Below are 13060 nucleotides of genomic sequence, written 5' to 3'. Positions count from 1 at the left end.
TTGGTGGCTGTAAAAAACTGAAAAAAGAGGATTAGAGGGGTTACCCTAGATATTGTCTATTTGTCTTACAAATTTCACACTAACTACCAATTACATTGCCATAAACCTTTTGGCTACTTCAAGCTGTATGCCATATAATACATAAAAAATACGCTATGTTAACCTCTCCTATATTATAGGCATAACTACAGCCACTGATGCAAGTAACATATCTAATGAAGCCAATAATGAGGCTCTTTAAAAGTAGTCTTGTTATAGGAATAATATTAGAGCAGTTCAGTTAGAGGCTAAGGTCCATTATGGAATACTTCCTATAGACTCTGGTCCCAGGTCTGGAAAGATGCTGACACACTAATTCAAGCTCAAGAAGGGCATTAATCTTGCAACCTTCTACTTGTCATGCTTAATGGGACATCCTGCCTAGGTGAAATGAACCTGATGTATTCAGGTAAACATAATTTAATAAGGAAAGATAAAAAGAAATAGACTTCTGGCATGACCCTAGGGAGATGAAAATGTCTGCCCTTTCATTTAAGAAACTAACTCATAAGAAAAATCTGTGTGGTACCCCACACAGAGTTGTGCACAGTAGGTATTCAAACTGTCTATTGCATTCAAGAATAAATGGAAAAATCATGGCCAGTATTTTAAGATGTGGTTGTTGACTGCCTCCCACCCCCACCCCCAGCCCACTAAATTCCTGCAATCCATTTTGTTGGCGGAGAATGATAATGCCAGACAGGGAAGGCAACTATGTTCATCTTGGGGAAGAAGACACATATTAATGTGGGGTTAAGCATCTGAGTGTGAAATCAAGATCCGCAACAATACAGCATGAGATTTAAAAAGCAGGCATGAATGTCAGTGAGTAACCGTGCATCTACTTTCATTTGCAATCATTCTTAAGTCTAATGAGCTTCCAAAAATTGTGTCAAGGTTTCAGATAAGCTTATAAAAGGCAGCTGTTGGAGAAAGTGGTTGTCCATCCTGGCAAATCAAGCATCGCCTCAGCCTCAGGCATGCACACGCACGCACGCACGCATGTGCGCGCGAGCACGCGCGCGCGCGCACACGCACACACACACACTGGCACACCAATGTACGGCCGGGCTCTTGTGGTCTTATTCCGTGCCTAGATTGCCAGATACAGATCTCCTACTGTTTTGGGGAAGACAAATCTAAAATGGCCCCAGAGAACAATGATTGGCCTTAACATTTAAATCAGCTAAATAACATCAAGAATAGAGATAGTTAATATTCTGGGTGATGAATTCATGCTCCAAGTCACTGACTGGAGTTTGTCATTAGGAAATTTGCCAAGTTCTCTTCAATTCAAAGATAAAATGAACATGGCATTTTTGGCCAAGGTTTAAAAATTAAGCAAGTGGGAAATGTGACTCAAAAATATCATCTGCAAATTCTGCTTCCTCCCATCCTCTTTCAGCTATTTTCAGATAGGTTAATATATGGCTAGCTGGATTATCTCTATGATAATATGCTTAAATCTATTGTTATGAATTTGAATTTATCACATTTCTATATTTAGCTAGCCAGGCACTTGTAAATCTACAGAGCTCATTTTTATGGAAAAATCGATGCATTTATCCCCTCTGGATAATATATGTTTCTTGAGAAAATGAGCCTTTTCCTTACAATTTATTTCTAATAGGGACAGAGAGAAATGTGTATGAACTCTCAACAAATGAGTTAAAATAAAAAGAAAAAGGGAATCCTCACCAATAAAAACATTCTGATTAGATGGTTCTAGAATTGTGTGTCTGCTAAGGTGAAGAATAAGGGTCTGTAGTTCGAGTTCCTCCCTTAGCCTTCTTCATCAGCTCTTACCGGACATATGTCCTGCCTAGACAGACAAGCAGCCTCTACTTATCACTAATATTCATTTCCAGATGTGACCAGTTCCAATGGGCATGATTATCCAACACAGTGAGAAAGATGTCCATGGTGAAGAAGCTGGTCTAATCTGTATTAATCATTAGAATGATGTCAAAGAACAGTATCAATGGAAGACCACCACTCTCCTGGTGCAGAGGTCTATGCAAGAAATCAGGCATTTGGAGTACCACAGCTAACTTTTTATTCATATTGTTATTTTTGTCCAAATCTCTTAAGTGTCTCATCTGCCAAGTGTTGAGAAGAGTTACTTATTCATTAAGCACTTTGCATAATCTTTATAAGTAGCACCATGGAAACCAAAAGTACTGTGCTACTTTGGTCTTCTCCCTGGTTGAACTCGAAGAATGGAACTTGCCATTCCATCGTGAGTAAAGGAAAAAGGAACAAACAGAAGGAAGGGGCTTTTCTAAATATACCCTTAATGACAACAGACTGATCCACACCTGGCCATCTTTGATCCTTAAGTTGGAGTTGGGGATACATAGCTGCCAGGCTTGGAAGTAACCATGAGGCCTTTCCCAAATCTCCAAGGTGTGTCCAAGGTGTGTCCCTCACGGCTTGGAGTGGTGCCGCCAGCCCTCAACCTAATAGAGCACTCATTCCTAGGGTTTCTGCTCTACTTGCTCAGGATCTTGAACTGAAGACCCTTGTTCTTGACCTCAGATGAGACACAACTCTACCTAGATGGTTCAATGAGGTACATAAAGAAATAGAGTGTATGAGTGACATTTGGAATCTATGCACCCAATTCCCAGAAATCTCAATTGAAATGAGATTTGGAATGAACAAAAAAAAATGTTGATGTTTTTAATCATTCTAATAAAGTTATCTAGCATCCACTGGATTTTGTTTTTTAACACCAGGAGTTGTGCTCTATTCTATATGGAATAGACTCCACTAAGCTGGATAAAAAATGTCACTTTAGGCACCTGAATTAATAGTTCGGTTATGTACTCGGTTAAGTCTTTACTATAGATCAGCATAAGTGTGCTAGACAGACAATTTTTTAGAGCTAACATTTAAAAAAGGTGCCAAAGCCCCTTTGAGATCTGTGTGAATTATCCAGATTCGGGGGGAAAAAGTTAAATACACAGTGCTTTTTTACCTCCTCCTTTTCTTAGTTACACTGAATCAGTAAAATTGCAGCAAAGTTGGCAAGAATAAATACTTCCTCGGTTTTTCTAAAGCTGCAATTAATGATAATGAAGCTATACCTTATATGGCAAGAAATACAGTACAAATTGGATAAGTAAGAAAAATGATCAGCCATTGTGGCCTCCGATATAGTACATCAAGGTATCGCCACTGTGAGGCTATCTTTATTTTAAACCATTAAACAAAACAATATAAATCTGCAGGCAGGTGTTTCTTGTTGCAGAAGTATTGAAAGTTGTAACGCAAACAATCTAATTTTAGCATCTATGTAGAGTGTGAAGTAAATTTACTGATCATTGATGCATTGAGCATGGGAAGATATAATCAGCAGGAGCTTTCAGTGAGATTATCCTATTAAAGCAGGACTTCATGTGGTTGTTAAGGAAGTAGTCAAAAGCAGGTGATGGAAGTGGGGGCTTGACGCCTCGTCAGTGGGCCCAGTGTACATGTTAAGTTGTTGTTTTCTGCTCAGCTAAGCAGCAGAGAATTGATATGTTAGCAATGAAGTGCAATGACAATTAAATTGTAACTGACCTACATGTTACCGTCATTACGCGTTCTCTTTTTTACTGCTTTCCCTCTTATTTAATCACACAGTATGGGGTTTTTATTAGGCTGTAATGTTAAAATCTTCATCCATTTAGCCATAAATGTGTGACTGGATATCTATCAGACTTCCTTGCACTATACAAACAAAGCCATTTTGCTGAATCACTGTTGACTTGTTTGTGGCCTAATTTAATGAGTGTAATAACTTACATTACTATCCAGTTAACATTTAGGAGCCCAGAAAAGACCTGCTAGCATGCAGTAAGCTACTGTATACATTCTCTATTCCTATCACTCTCCTTTGCAGTAAATTTTATACAATAATATGTGCTCCTCACAGCACAGGCTCCATCAGCTGAGGATAGAGTTCTAGGGAGTTCTCTCTGCTGAGGCAGAAATGCTTCTTGCACACCAGAAACAGCCAAGATGAACCCCACCTCCTTTTCTGGATATCATAGCAACTGTATCTTAACCCCTTAAAACTAATAAGCATGGGTTATCACCTACGACCGAGATAGCTTAGTCTTTCCTCAGATTTTCTTAGTGATATTTTAAGTCTCTCGCCCCACCTCTCAAAAGGAAGAAAGAAAAAATAGTTACTCTGGAAAGAGAAAGCAAATTCAGTTAGACAAAATAAAATTCTAGGAAAAACATATAAAAGCAAGAAGTTGACAAAAAAAATTGCTTGTCTCTATTATTTATATTTAGGTGATGAAGATGTCAGTGATTTTGAATTATATACCACTTTATATTTCCAAATATGAAACTGCCCATCCTCCCTCTCAATGCACTCATAACTATCGTTATTAAATGCTTCTTGAACACAAACATACTGCAATTTATTTATTTCCATTATGTTAAAAATAAAGTAATAATAATAAAAAAAAACCTATCACTTCATCTGCCTTCACAATTTAACCAGCATCTGAAAATTCAGTGGATTAGTTAAATTAAAAAAAAGTTGTCGGCCCTCCCTGGTGGTGCAGCGGGTTAAAGCAATGCACTAAGAAGCTAAAGCCACTTCAGCATGAGTTTCATCTCCCCCTCACAGGTGATCCACATGGCTAGGCAGACCTCTCCTTACCCGTCCGTGGCTTGGCTCCCCTAAACAGTGTACTCCTCAATCTGCCTGTTCTGCTCCCCACTCTATCTCTGGTGAATCCTCTCACTGCCCCTGCATCTCTGGCTTGTACTCCAGTTCCGAATGCATAAATAAATAAATATTTTTTTAAAAAAGTGACAGATATGTACACAAGTACTTTCATGTTGAGAGATTTGAAGCATGTGGACTTATTCCTTCCTGCTTTCAAATAACATTGCCGCATTGTGTCAAGATTTAAGTCTTTAATTACTATCTATTAGGCAATTGTTCAGAGTGACATTATAGTCTTAGATGCCTGTAATAAAACTGAGGGAGGAAAATCATATATGGAAGAAATGCTTTTAAATTTTATTTCTTTCAGTAAAACAGACAAAGGTAACTTGTAGGCCTCTCAACTCAGGGAAAATGTATGAACAATGAAAAGTGGGCAGTTGAGAAATTACTTTGGTTTCCTAAATGATGGGCCAAGTAATATTCTGAATATTCTAGTTAGCACCTCTATGTCTGGAATTGTATCTTGCCTACCACCAAAAAAGCTTTTTATTGACAAGATTGTGTAAAATCAGCTATAGATGCTGGAAATTAGGGATAAGAAAAAACAACAATAATAAAAATTAATTTTGCAATATTGACCTCCTACTACATTGCAGGCTATGTTGCAGGGATCAGGGCTATTATGAATAAAGATCAAAATCCTTGCTCTCATGTGTCACATATTCTGGTGGGGGAAGAAAACGAGACATAAACAAAATAGCAATTAAGTAATGTGTTAGAAGACAGATGTTAGTGAGAAAAAATGCAGAAGAGGTAGAGAATCAGAGTTGACTGGATTATAAACTGGGGTGTCATGGTGGGCAACTCTAAGTGTGGTCTAGCAAAGACTTTTTATTTATGCATACAGAGCTGGGGTACCTGCCAGAGGTACAGAGGTGGTGAGAAGATTCACCAGAGTCAGAACGGAGAGCAGAACAGGCAGATAGACACAGTACGCTACTGAGGGGAGCAGTGGGCAAGACAGAAGAGATCTGCCGCACCCTGTGGGTCATTGCCGCCATGGGAGATCGAACTTGCACTGAAGCGGCTGTGGCCAGCTTCACAGTGCTGCACTCCAACCCACTGCACCACCCAAGAGGGCCCATCTAACAGACTTAAAAGAGATAGTTTAGATTCTTCTATTAATGTCTAATCTAAATAAATATTATATTAATACAAACATATATGTTCCTATAAAGCACTTGTTAAATTAATCAGAAAGTGTCTCTTGAATTGGAGAGCAATCAAAGGAAGGTTCTAAGAGAGACTAGCAAAAAAAATACAGACTGGAGGTGGTAAGGAGCAAGGCGATCTGGAAGACGAGTACTGGACCCCCTTCCCAGCTTGCTCAGATTGAATCTGTTTTCCCCACTTGAATCCATAATTTATTACTTGTCTCAGGAAATAAGACTGTCACTTTGGGGGGTCTGGAGTGATAGCTGTTCTGAGCCAGAATGGTTGAAGATGCACCTGCTTTCTCTTGAGTCTGCTACTATAGATGCACAGATAATCAGACAATTGTGACTACTTAGTACTCACACCCAGGAAGCACTGACTTTTAAATAATCTTGTGAAATGGATATCATAATGCCCAATTTAAAACTTAGTAAACTGAGAAAGTAACCAAAATGGAAAGCTTCAAGCAACTTAAAGTAAAAAAGTAGCTTCTCTGATTCCTGTACTGGAGCTGTCTTCATACCTGTTAGGACAAAATAAAAATGAAAAAAAAAAAAAAAAAACAACCTTGAATTTCAATCAAGAATATCAAAGGAGGCCTCCCTGGTGACTTAGGGATTAATTTTCAGCACTATCACCACTATGACTTGAGTTCAATCCCTGGCCAGGGAACTACCCATCCATGGCACAGCAGAATTCTACTGCTTAGCAGTGTATTTCAGTTGCGGCACCTGATACCAATTGTACCACTCTTATCTCTGGTGAATCCTTTCACTCCCTACAACTCTGGTCTATACCCCAGTTCTTCTACATGAAAAGAAAAAAAAAATCAAATGCATGTGGTAATTTGGAGTAGAGGTTGAAATCACCATTAATATTGGTGATCACCATTCACTAATAATAGTGAATATTAATTGCTACCATTTGTTCAAGTGACACAAACACAAGTTACAGTGGCACCTCTCTATATACAATGTGGAGACTAGATCAAAGTTTTGATAGCAAATGGCAAATTATTGATGCTTCCTCCTCTCCTGACAATGGCTTTTGCTAACCGACCTGTACTTGTACATGAGTAGAAAAATGAGTCCTTTTCTCCAGATGGAGACAGCTCAGTGATGGAACTAGATGAGTGGCCTGATGGACAGATTGTTGTCCTCATGGGGTGTCATCGTAGACATATGACCAGCAATTCTCGGTGCCCTGCATTCCAGATTTAAACCTATTCAGTGGGAGAAGTTAGAGAAGCTTCACCTTTATTTGTACTGTCATTTTCTTCATGTTTTTGGTTGGCTCCATCTTACAGCATCATTTTTCTTGATTGATATTTTTAAGAATTCATAGTGGCAAGGGTAATATTGGGAATTTTAATAAGAATCTATAAGAAGAAAGCAATTTATTTTGGTAATAGAATAATCTTGGATGAGCAGGTTTGAAACTGTTGAGTACCTTCTGCCCACCTTCTATTCATTACCTTTCTGATCTCTGAAACTGAGATATTTTAAATTGCAACATCTTGGGGCTGTAGAGCAAATGAGTCAGAATGAAGAGGGCTATTTTTTATTTTTTTAATATTTATTTATTTATGCATACAAGACTGGGGTATAGGCCAAAGGTGTGGGTGAGTTGGGAGCATTCACCAAAGACAGATCGGGAAGCAGAACAGGCGGATCTACTGAAATACACTGCTGCGGGAGCAGTGGGCGAGACAGGAGAGGTCTGCAGCACCATGTGAGTAACGTCCCTGGCTGGGAATCAAACTCAGTGTTGTAGTGACTGTGATTACTTCATAGTGCTGCAACTTAATTCCTTGAGACACCAGGGAGGCCCAAAGGGTTTTTTTTTTTTTTTTTAGATTTATTTATTTATGTATACAGAACTGGGGTACAGACCCAAAGTGCAGGGGCGGTGAGAGGATTCACCAGAGACAGAGTGGGGAGCAGAACAGGCCTACTGAGGAAGTACACTGCTGAGGGGAGTAGCAGGCAGGTTAGGAGAGATCTGTGCCATGTGGGTCACTTCCGAGGTGGGGATCAAACTCATGCTGAAGTGGCTTTAGCTTCTTAGTGCTGTGCTTTAACCCGCTGCACCACCAGGGAGGGCCCAGAAGAGGGTTTTCAAACCTAGTTCTGTCGCTTACAAATTGAATGATTTGGAATAAATTGCATCCTCTCTATCTGAACATGCTTGCTTATTGGTTTAAAAGAAATGGGTCAATAGTTTCACTTTTCAAGATTGGGGGGGGGATTGAAATTTCTTCCTGGATTGTTTTCCTCCTTTATTTGCCACCCATCTAATATCGTTAGGGGAAAAATAAATCTCCATGCTCCTTGATCCAAGTCTTCCAGAACATCACCCCTCTATCTTTACAATCACATCATCAGTCGATCTCCAACCAAATGCCATTTCTGCACTATCTCTTAGGTCTCATTAATCCCTGCTGTCACACCCCATAGTTCATGTTCCTGTACCTTTTTTTATCTTATTGCCTTTTCCTACAGCTTCTTTAGAAAATCCCCATTCATCCATAAATTTTGACTTAGTTTTAGCTAATCCTTGCTAAGTGCTCAGTGCCTTGGGCTGGGGCATAGGAAGCATTCACTAAATGTTAGCTGCCTCTTCCCATTGCCAAGTTCCTTACATAAAACTAATTGTGCTTCTTCCTCTGTATAAGCATACTGTGTACAGTCCTTTCATATGTCCCAAGTAATTGGAGAGAGACAATATGGATGGTGTGATGAAGAAAACATTCAATCAGGGGTCATTCTGTCCCCTTTAGGCCCCTGATTTGCCACATCACTAACTCTGAACTATTTGTAGATTATTTAAACCCCAGAGCTTTCATCTATGTATCAGGCATTACATGATTTACTTTTCTAGATGAATGCAAGAACTAGAATCAGTTACTTTATGCTACACAGTCAATAAAAAGTAACTCCCATTAGTGCACTGTTACTGTTACTGTTACTGTTCAGTAACATTCCTTATTACTGTTACTGTTCAGTAACATTCCTTATTATCACTATGTTACTGTTCAGTAACATTCCTTATTATCACTATGAATGGGGCCTCAAAGCTGAACCTTAAAAATACAAGGTGAGGGCCCTCCCTAATGGTGCAATGGGTTGGGACTCAGCACTGCAAGCTAGCTGCAGCCACTTCAGTGGGAATTCAATCCCCTGCCCTGGAGCTGACCCACATGGTGCAGCAGACCTTTCCTGTCCTGCCCACTGCTCCCCTCAGCAGTGTACTTCGTCGATCTGCCTATTTTGCTTCCCGCTCTGTGGCTGGTGTAGCCTCTCACCACCCCTGCACCTCTGGCCTGTACTCCAGTTCTGTAGGCATAAATCAATAAATCTTAAAAAAAAAAATACAAGGTGAGTTGCTATGAGTTAATTTTTGAGTGTAGGGGAGTTTGAAGTTAGGAGTAAAATTCGATATTCAATTGTGTTACTGCTGCATTTACTTTGTTGCAGAGTGCATTAATGTGGAACTATTTTCCCCATTACTATGTATTTTCTTCCATGTCTACCTTATTTTCTAGACTATTGGTTCCTTAAGTACAGACCATATACTTTTCAACATAGCCTAGAATAGAAAGTAAGAGTTGGACGATATAAACTTGAATCTCCTGGGCATATTACTTAAACTCCCTAAATGTTGTATCCTCACTCTAAAATGAGGATAATAAGAAAACAATGCTTACTTTTCAGAAGATTGTGAGGATTAAATGTGCTGCTACATGTAAAACAATCTGGCACTTAATAAGTGCTCATTAAAGTTCAGCAATTTTCATCATGGCATTATTATTATCACTGTTATGATTATTGTCGTTACGGACACAGCACCTATCAAAAAGCCTATTTATGGATTAGGCACGCAGTAAATCTTAGTTTAAAATTTGATCAGGTCCTATTAAAATTTGGGAACTGTCATCTACGATGGCTTCCCAATTATAGGCTCACTCCCCTTACAGACATCTCCAGATGGCTGTGTGTGAAAGGATAGCTCTCTAATTGGCCTGAAATCCCACAAGTGAGCCATTTTCTCAGTGCCATACTGAGGGCCTGAGGCCCTCTCACCCAGCTACCTCTTCTTCTCCCACCTTCTTCCACTAGAAGTGGCCAGCCTCGGGGCAGCTGGCTCGTGTTTGTCTCTCTCACCATCCACTGCCAAGGACGCTAGCCAGTCCTTCATTGGAGCCAGGTGGAGCTGGCAAAGCCAGCTGTTGTCCGCCTTGTGTTGCCTGGACTTGTAGATGCCAATCTTCCTTCTCCCTGATTTGAAGGAAATCTTTGGCATCTTTACTCTTTTCTGCAAACCCCAGGCATAAGGTCTCCAATGCTGGGATTTTCCTGGTGGGAACAGCACAGTTATGAATGTGGTGATCCTATCATCCATTTACCTATATTCACTTGTTTGTTTTACTGAAAGTAGATCAATGGCAATGAGACATGTCTTTCTTGACCCCAGAATTCACAGAAAATAATACACTAATTAAAAAAAAAAAAAAGGTAAGACACCCAAAATACCTAAATAAGCCACCTCTGAATGTAGGTGCCTTATGCTGTATCCTCTAACTCTGGGCCCCTCTTCTAGGAAGTTTCCATTTGTAATTATGCTGAGCCACAAGCTGATTGATCTCTCTTCAGAGGGGAAGTGGAAAAACAGAACTTAAGTGTTTTCAGCATTCAGCACTCCTAACTGCTATAGCCACGCAGGCTTATCTGGCGGGAGCTAGCAGGAAGCCTATAACCGCTTCATCCTAACTCTCCAAATGCTGGCAACAATTAAATGAATTCTTAAGAAGAGAATCAAAAAAGCAGGAGGCAAAATGAATGGCTTATCCAAGTGCTGAGGAAGGAGAGGCTGTGTATTCAAGATGGAAAGAATATAAATACACACACACACATGCATATTATGTTACATATCTATAAAAATGTGAAATGTTATTTATTTTGAGAATACCCAGTCATTTCCATCTGTAGTAAGAATCCATAATAACATTCTCTGTTTATATAACTCTTTTCACCTCAAGAGATCCCGAATGCATTTCAGACAGCTCTATATACAAACAGAGGCCAGGAGCTCCGCCATCTCTGGAGCTGGCGGTGGGAGCCGTGTAGAGACATGTGTGCAGCTGTATGCGTGGCAGAGACCACTGATGGAAGACAGGTGAGTTGGTCAAGGAAGGCAGGGCGACCCCCACAGTCTTAAAAGTGTGTCAGAGGGAGCTTCAAAATCCGAGTGACACCTCAAATTTTGATAGCTAATTAAGAGAAAAAGCTGGAGAGAACTCCATTTATTTACTTTGGAAGGATGAAGGATGATACCGGGCAGAGCAAGGTTAGTGAAGCAGTGACTCCAGGAAGTAGAAATAAATCTGTGACATAGATCACAAAGTCTTACCTTCCAGCTTATATATTCTTATTATACCGAATACGTGGACGATGGGAGAACACATAAAAAGGTAATATCGGTTGATTCATTTATACCCTTGTTTTCACCCAAATTCTGCTTTCCAGAAAGGATTGACTGGATTGCCCAGAATCTTCCTTCTTCTTCCCTCACTGATTCAGTCCATTGCATAGCTGGTCAAAAAATTCTCATTTAAAAATAAATAAACAAACAAACAAACAAATAAATAAATAACAAGGGCCCTCCCTGGTGGTACAATGGGTTAAAGCACCACTTTATGAAGCTCTCCAAAGCCACTGCAGCATGAGTTTGATCCTTGGCCAGGGAGGTGACCCACATGGCGTGGCAGACCTCTTCTGGCCTGCCTGCTGCTCCCCTCAGCAGTGTGTTTTGTCAATCTGCCTGTTCTGTTTCCCACTCTGTCTCTGGTGAATCCTCTAACCCCCCACACCTCTGGCCTGTACCCCAGTTCTGCCAGCATACATAAATAAATCTTAAAAAAAAGAGCTTAGAAATAAGATGGCAGCAATGATTAATCGGCATGCCTAGGTCAGATAACAAAGCTTGGTGGGATGTATTCTTCTGTAGCCCCAAAGCTAGGCTTCCAGGGCTGCCAAAAGCAACACAATGGAAAGTCCTGAGTATCCAGAAAACAAACTAGAATACGACTAGTCCCTGCCCAAAGAAAATATTGCTGACCAAGTACACAGTTTGCAAAATTGCACTTAAGAACCTTAAATCATGTTGCTCTGAGGAAGCAACTTATTTCTGGGGATAAAAGTGTGAGATGAAGTGAAGGGACAGGGACATGCCTATCCTGGACAAAGGAAAAAAGAGGACATGGTATAGAAATGCTTGGGAACCTTTCTTTCCCGCGGAACCCTTTAAAAACTCTTTTTTGAACCTCTACTGCCTTGATCTCCCCAGACTGTTATGGTTCCTTCAATGAGACCCCCATGCCAGAAAAGTCCAATATCTGAGCACAGCCAGAAGCTCTTGTCCTTGCCTTCTCAGACATTAACTTTTCTAGATGCTGTCACCTCAGGGACTTATCTCAGAAACTCAGCAAAAAGTCCAAGAAGGAACTGAGAAGACTGAATTCCTTAGGGATTTCAACTTGAAGCATGAAGAGAGGTGAGGATTACCTAGTGCAGGAAGTGTGCCCACTGTTATTCTTTGAAGTTGTGTTCCATGGAGAAATGAAGAAGAAGGAGAGATGGTAGAAGCAAAAGCTTTAGGGAAAATCATCTGTGCCCCCAAATAGGTGTCTGCATGCCACGCAGCATGAAAGAACAGTCATAAATAAAAATGATTTGGCCCATGCAGGACAGTGGACTTTACAGGAGCCCTCTCCTGCTGCATTTGACTGTAGAATCACCTCCATTGAGAGAGGCAAGGTAAAGATCTTACAAATCAGAAAAATGATCCTAGACAAGTCAAATGGCCTAATCACTTCCATAGCTGGAACTAGAAATATTCAAACAGGAGTTTTGCTTTCTCTGTACTTCCTATGTAGCTCCTCCTTACCACATTTTATACCATTCAGGCTCAATTTAGACAGAAACAGAAAAAGAGACATTAGCACCAATGCAGATATAGGCCTGTTTTAAAATATATTATGTCCTATCTCAATGCTGATTAATAATTAAGAATGTTTAAAATCCTTATCAATTAACCCTCAAATCAAAAAGAGTCTTTCTTGGTAGACAGGGA

Source organism: Condylura cristata, unplaced genomic scaffold (assembly GCF_000260355.1).
Source record: "Condylura cristata isolate star-nosed mole 26May11 unplaced genomic scaffold, ConCri1.0 scaffold00031, whole genome shotgun sequence".
NCBI lineage: Eukaryota > Metazoa > Chordata > Mammalia > Eulipotyphla > Talpidae > Condylura > Condylura cristata.
Note: the sequence above shows the minus strand (reverse complement) of the source record.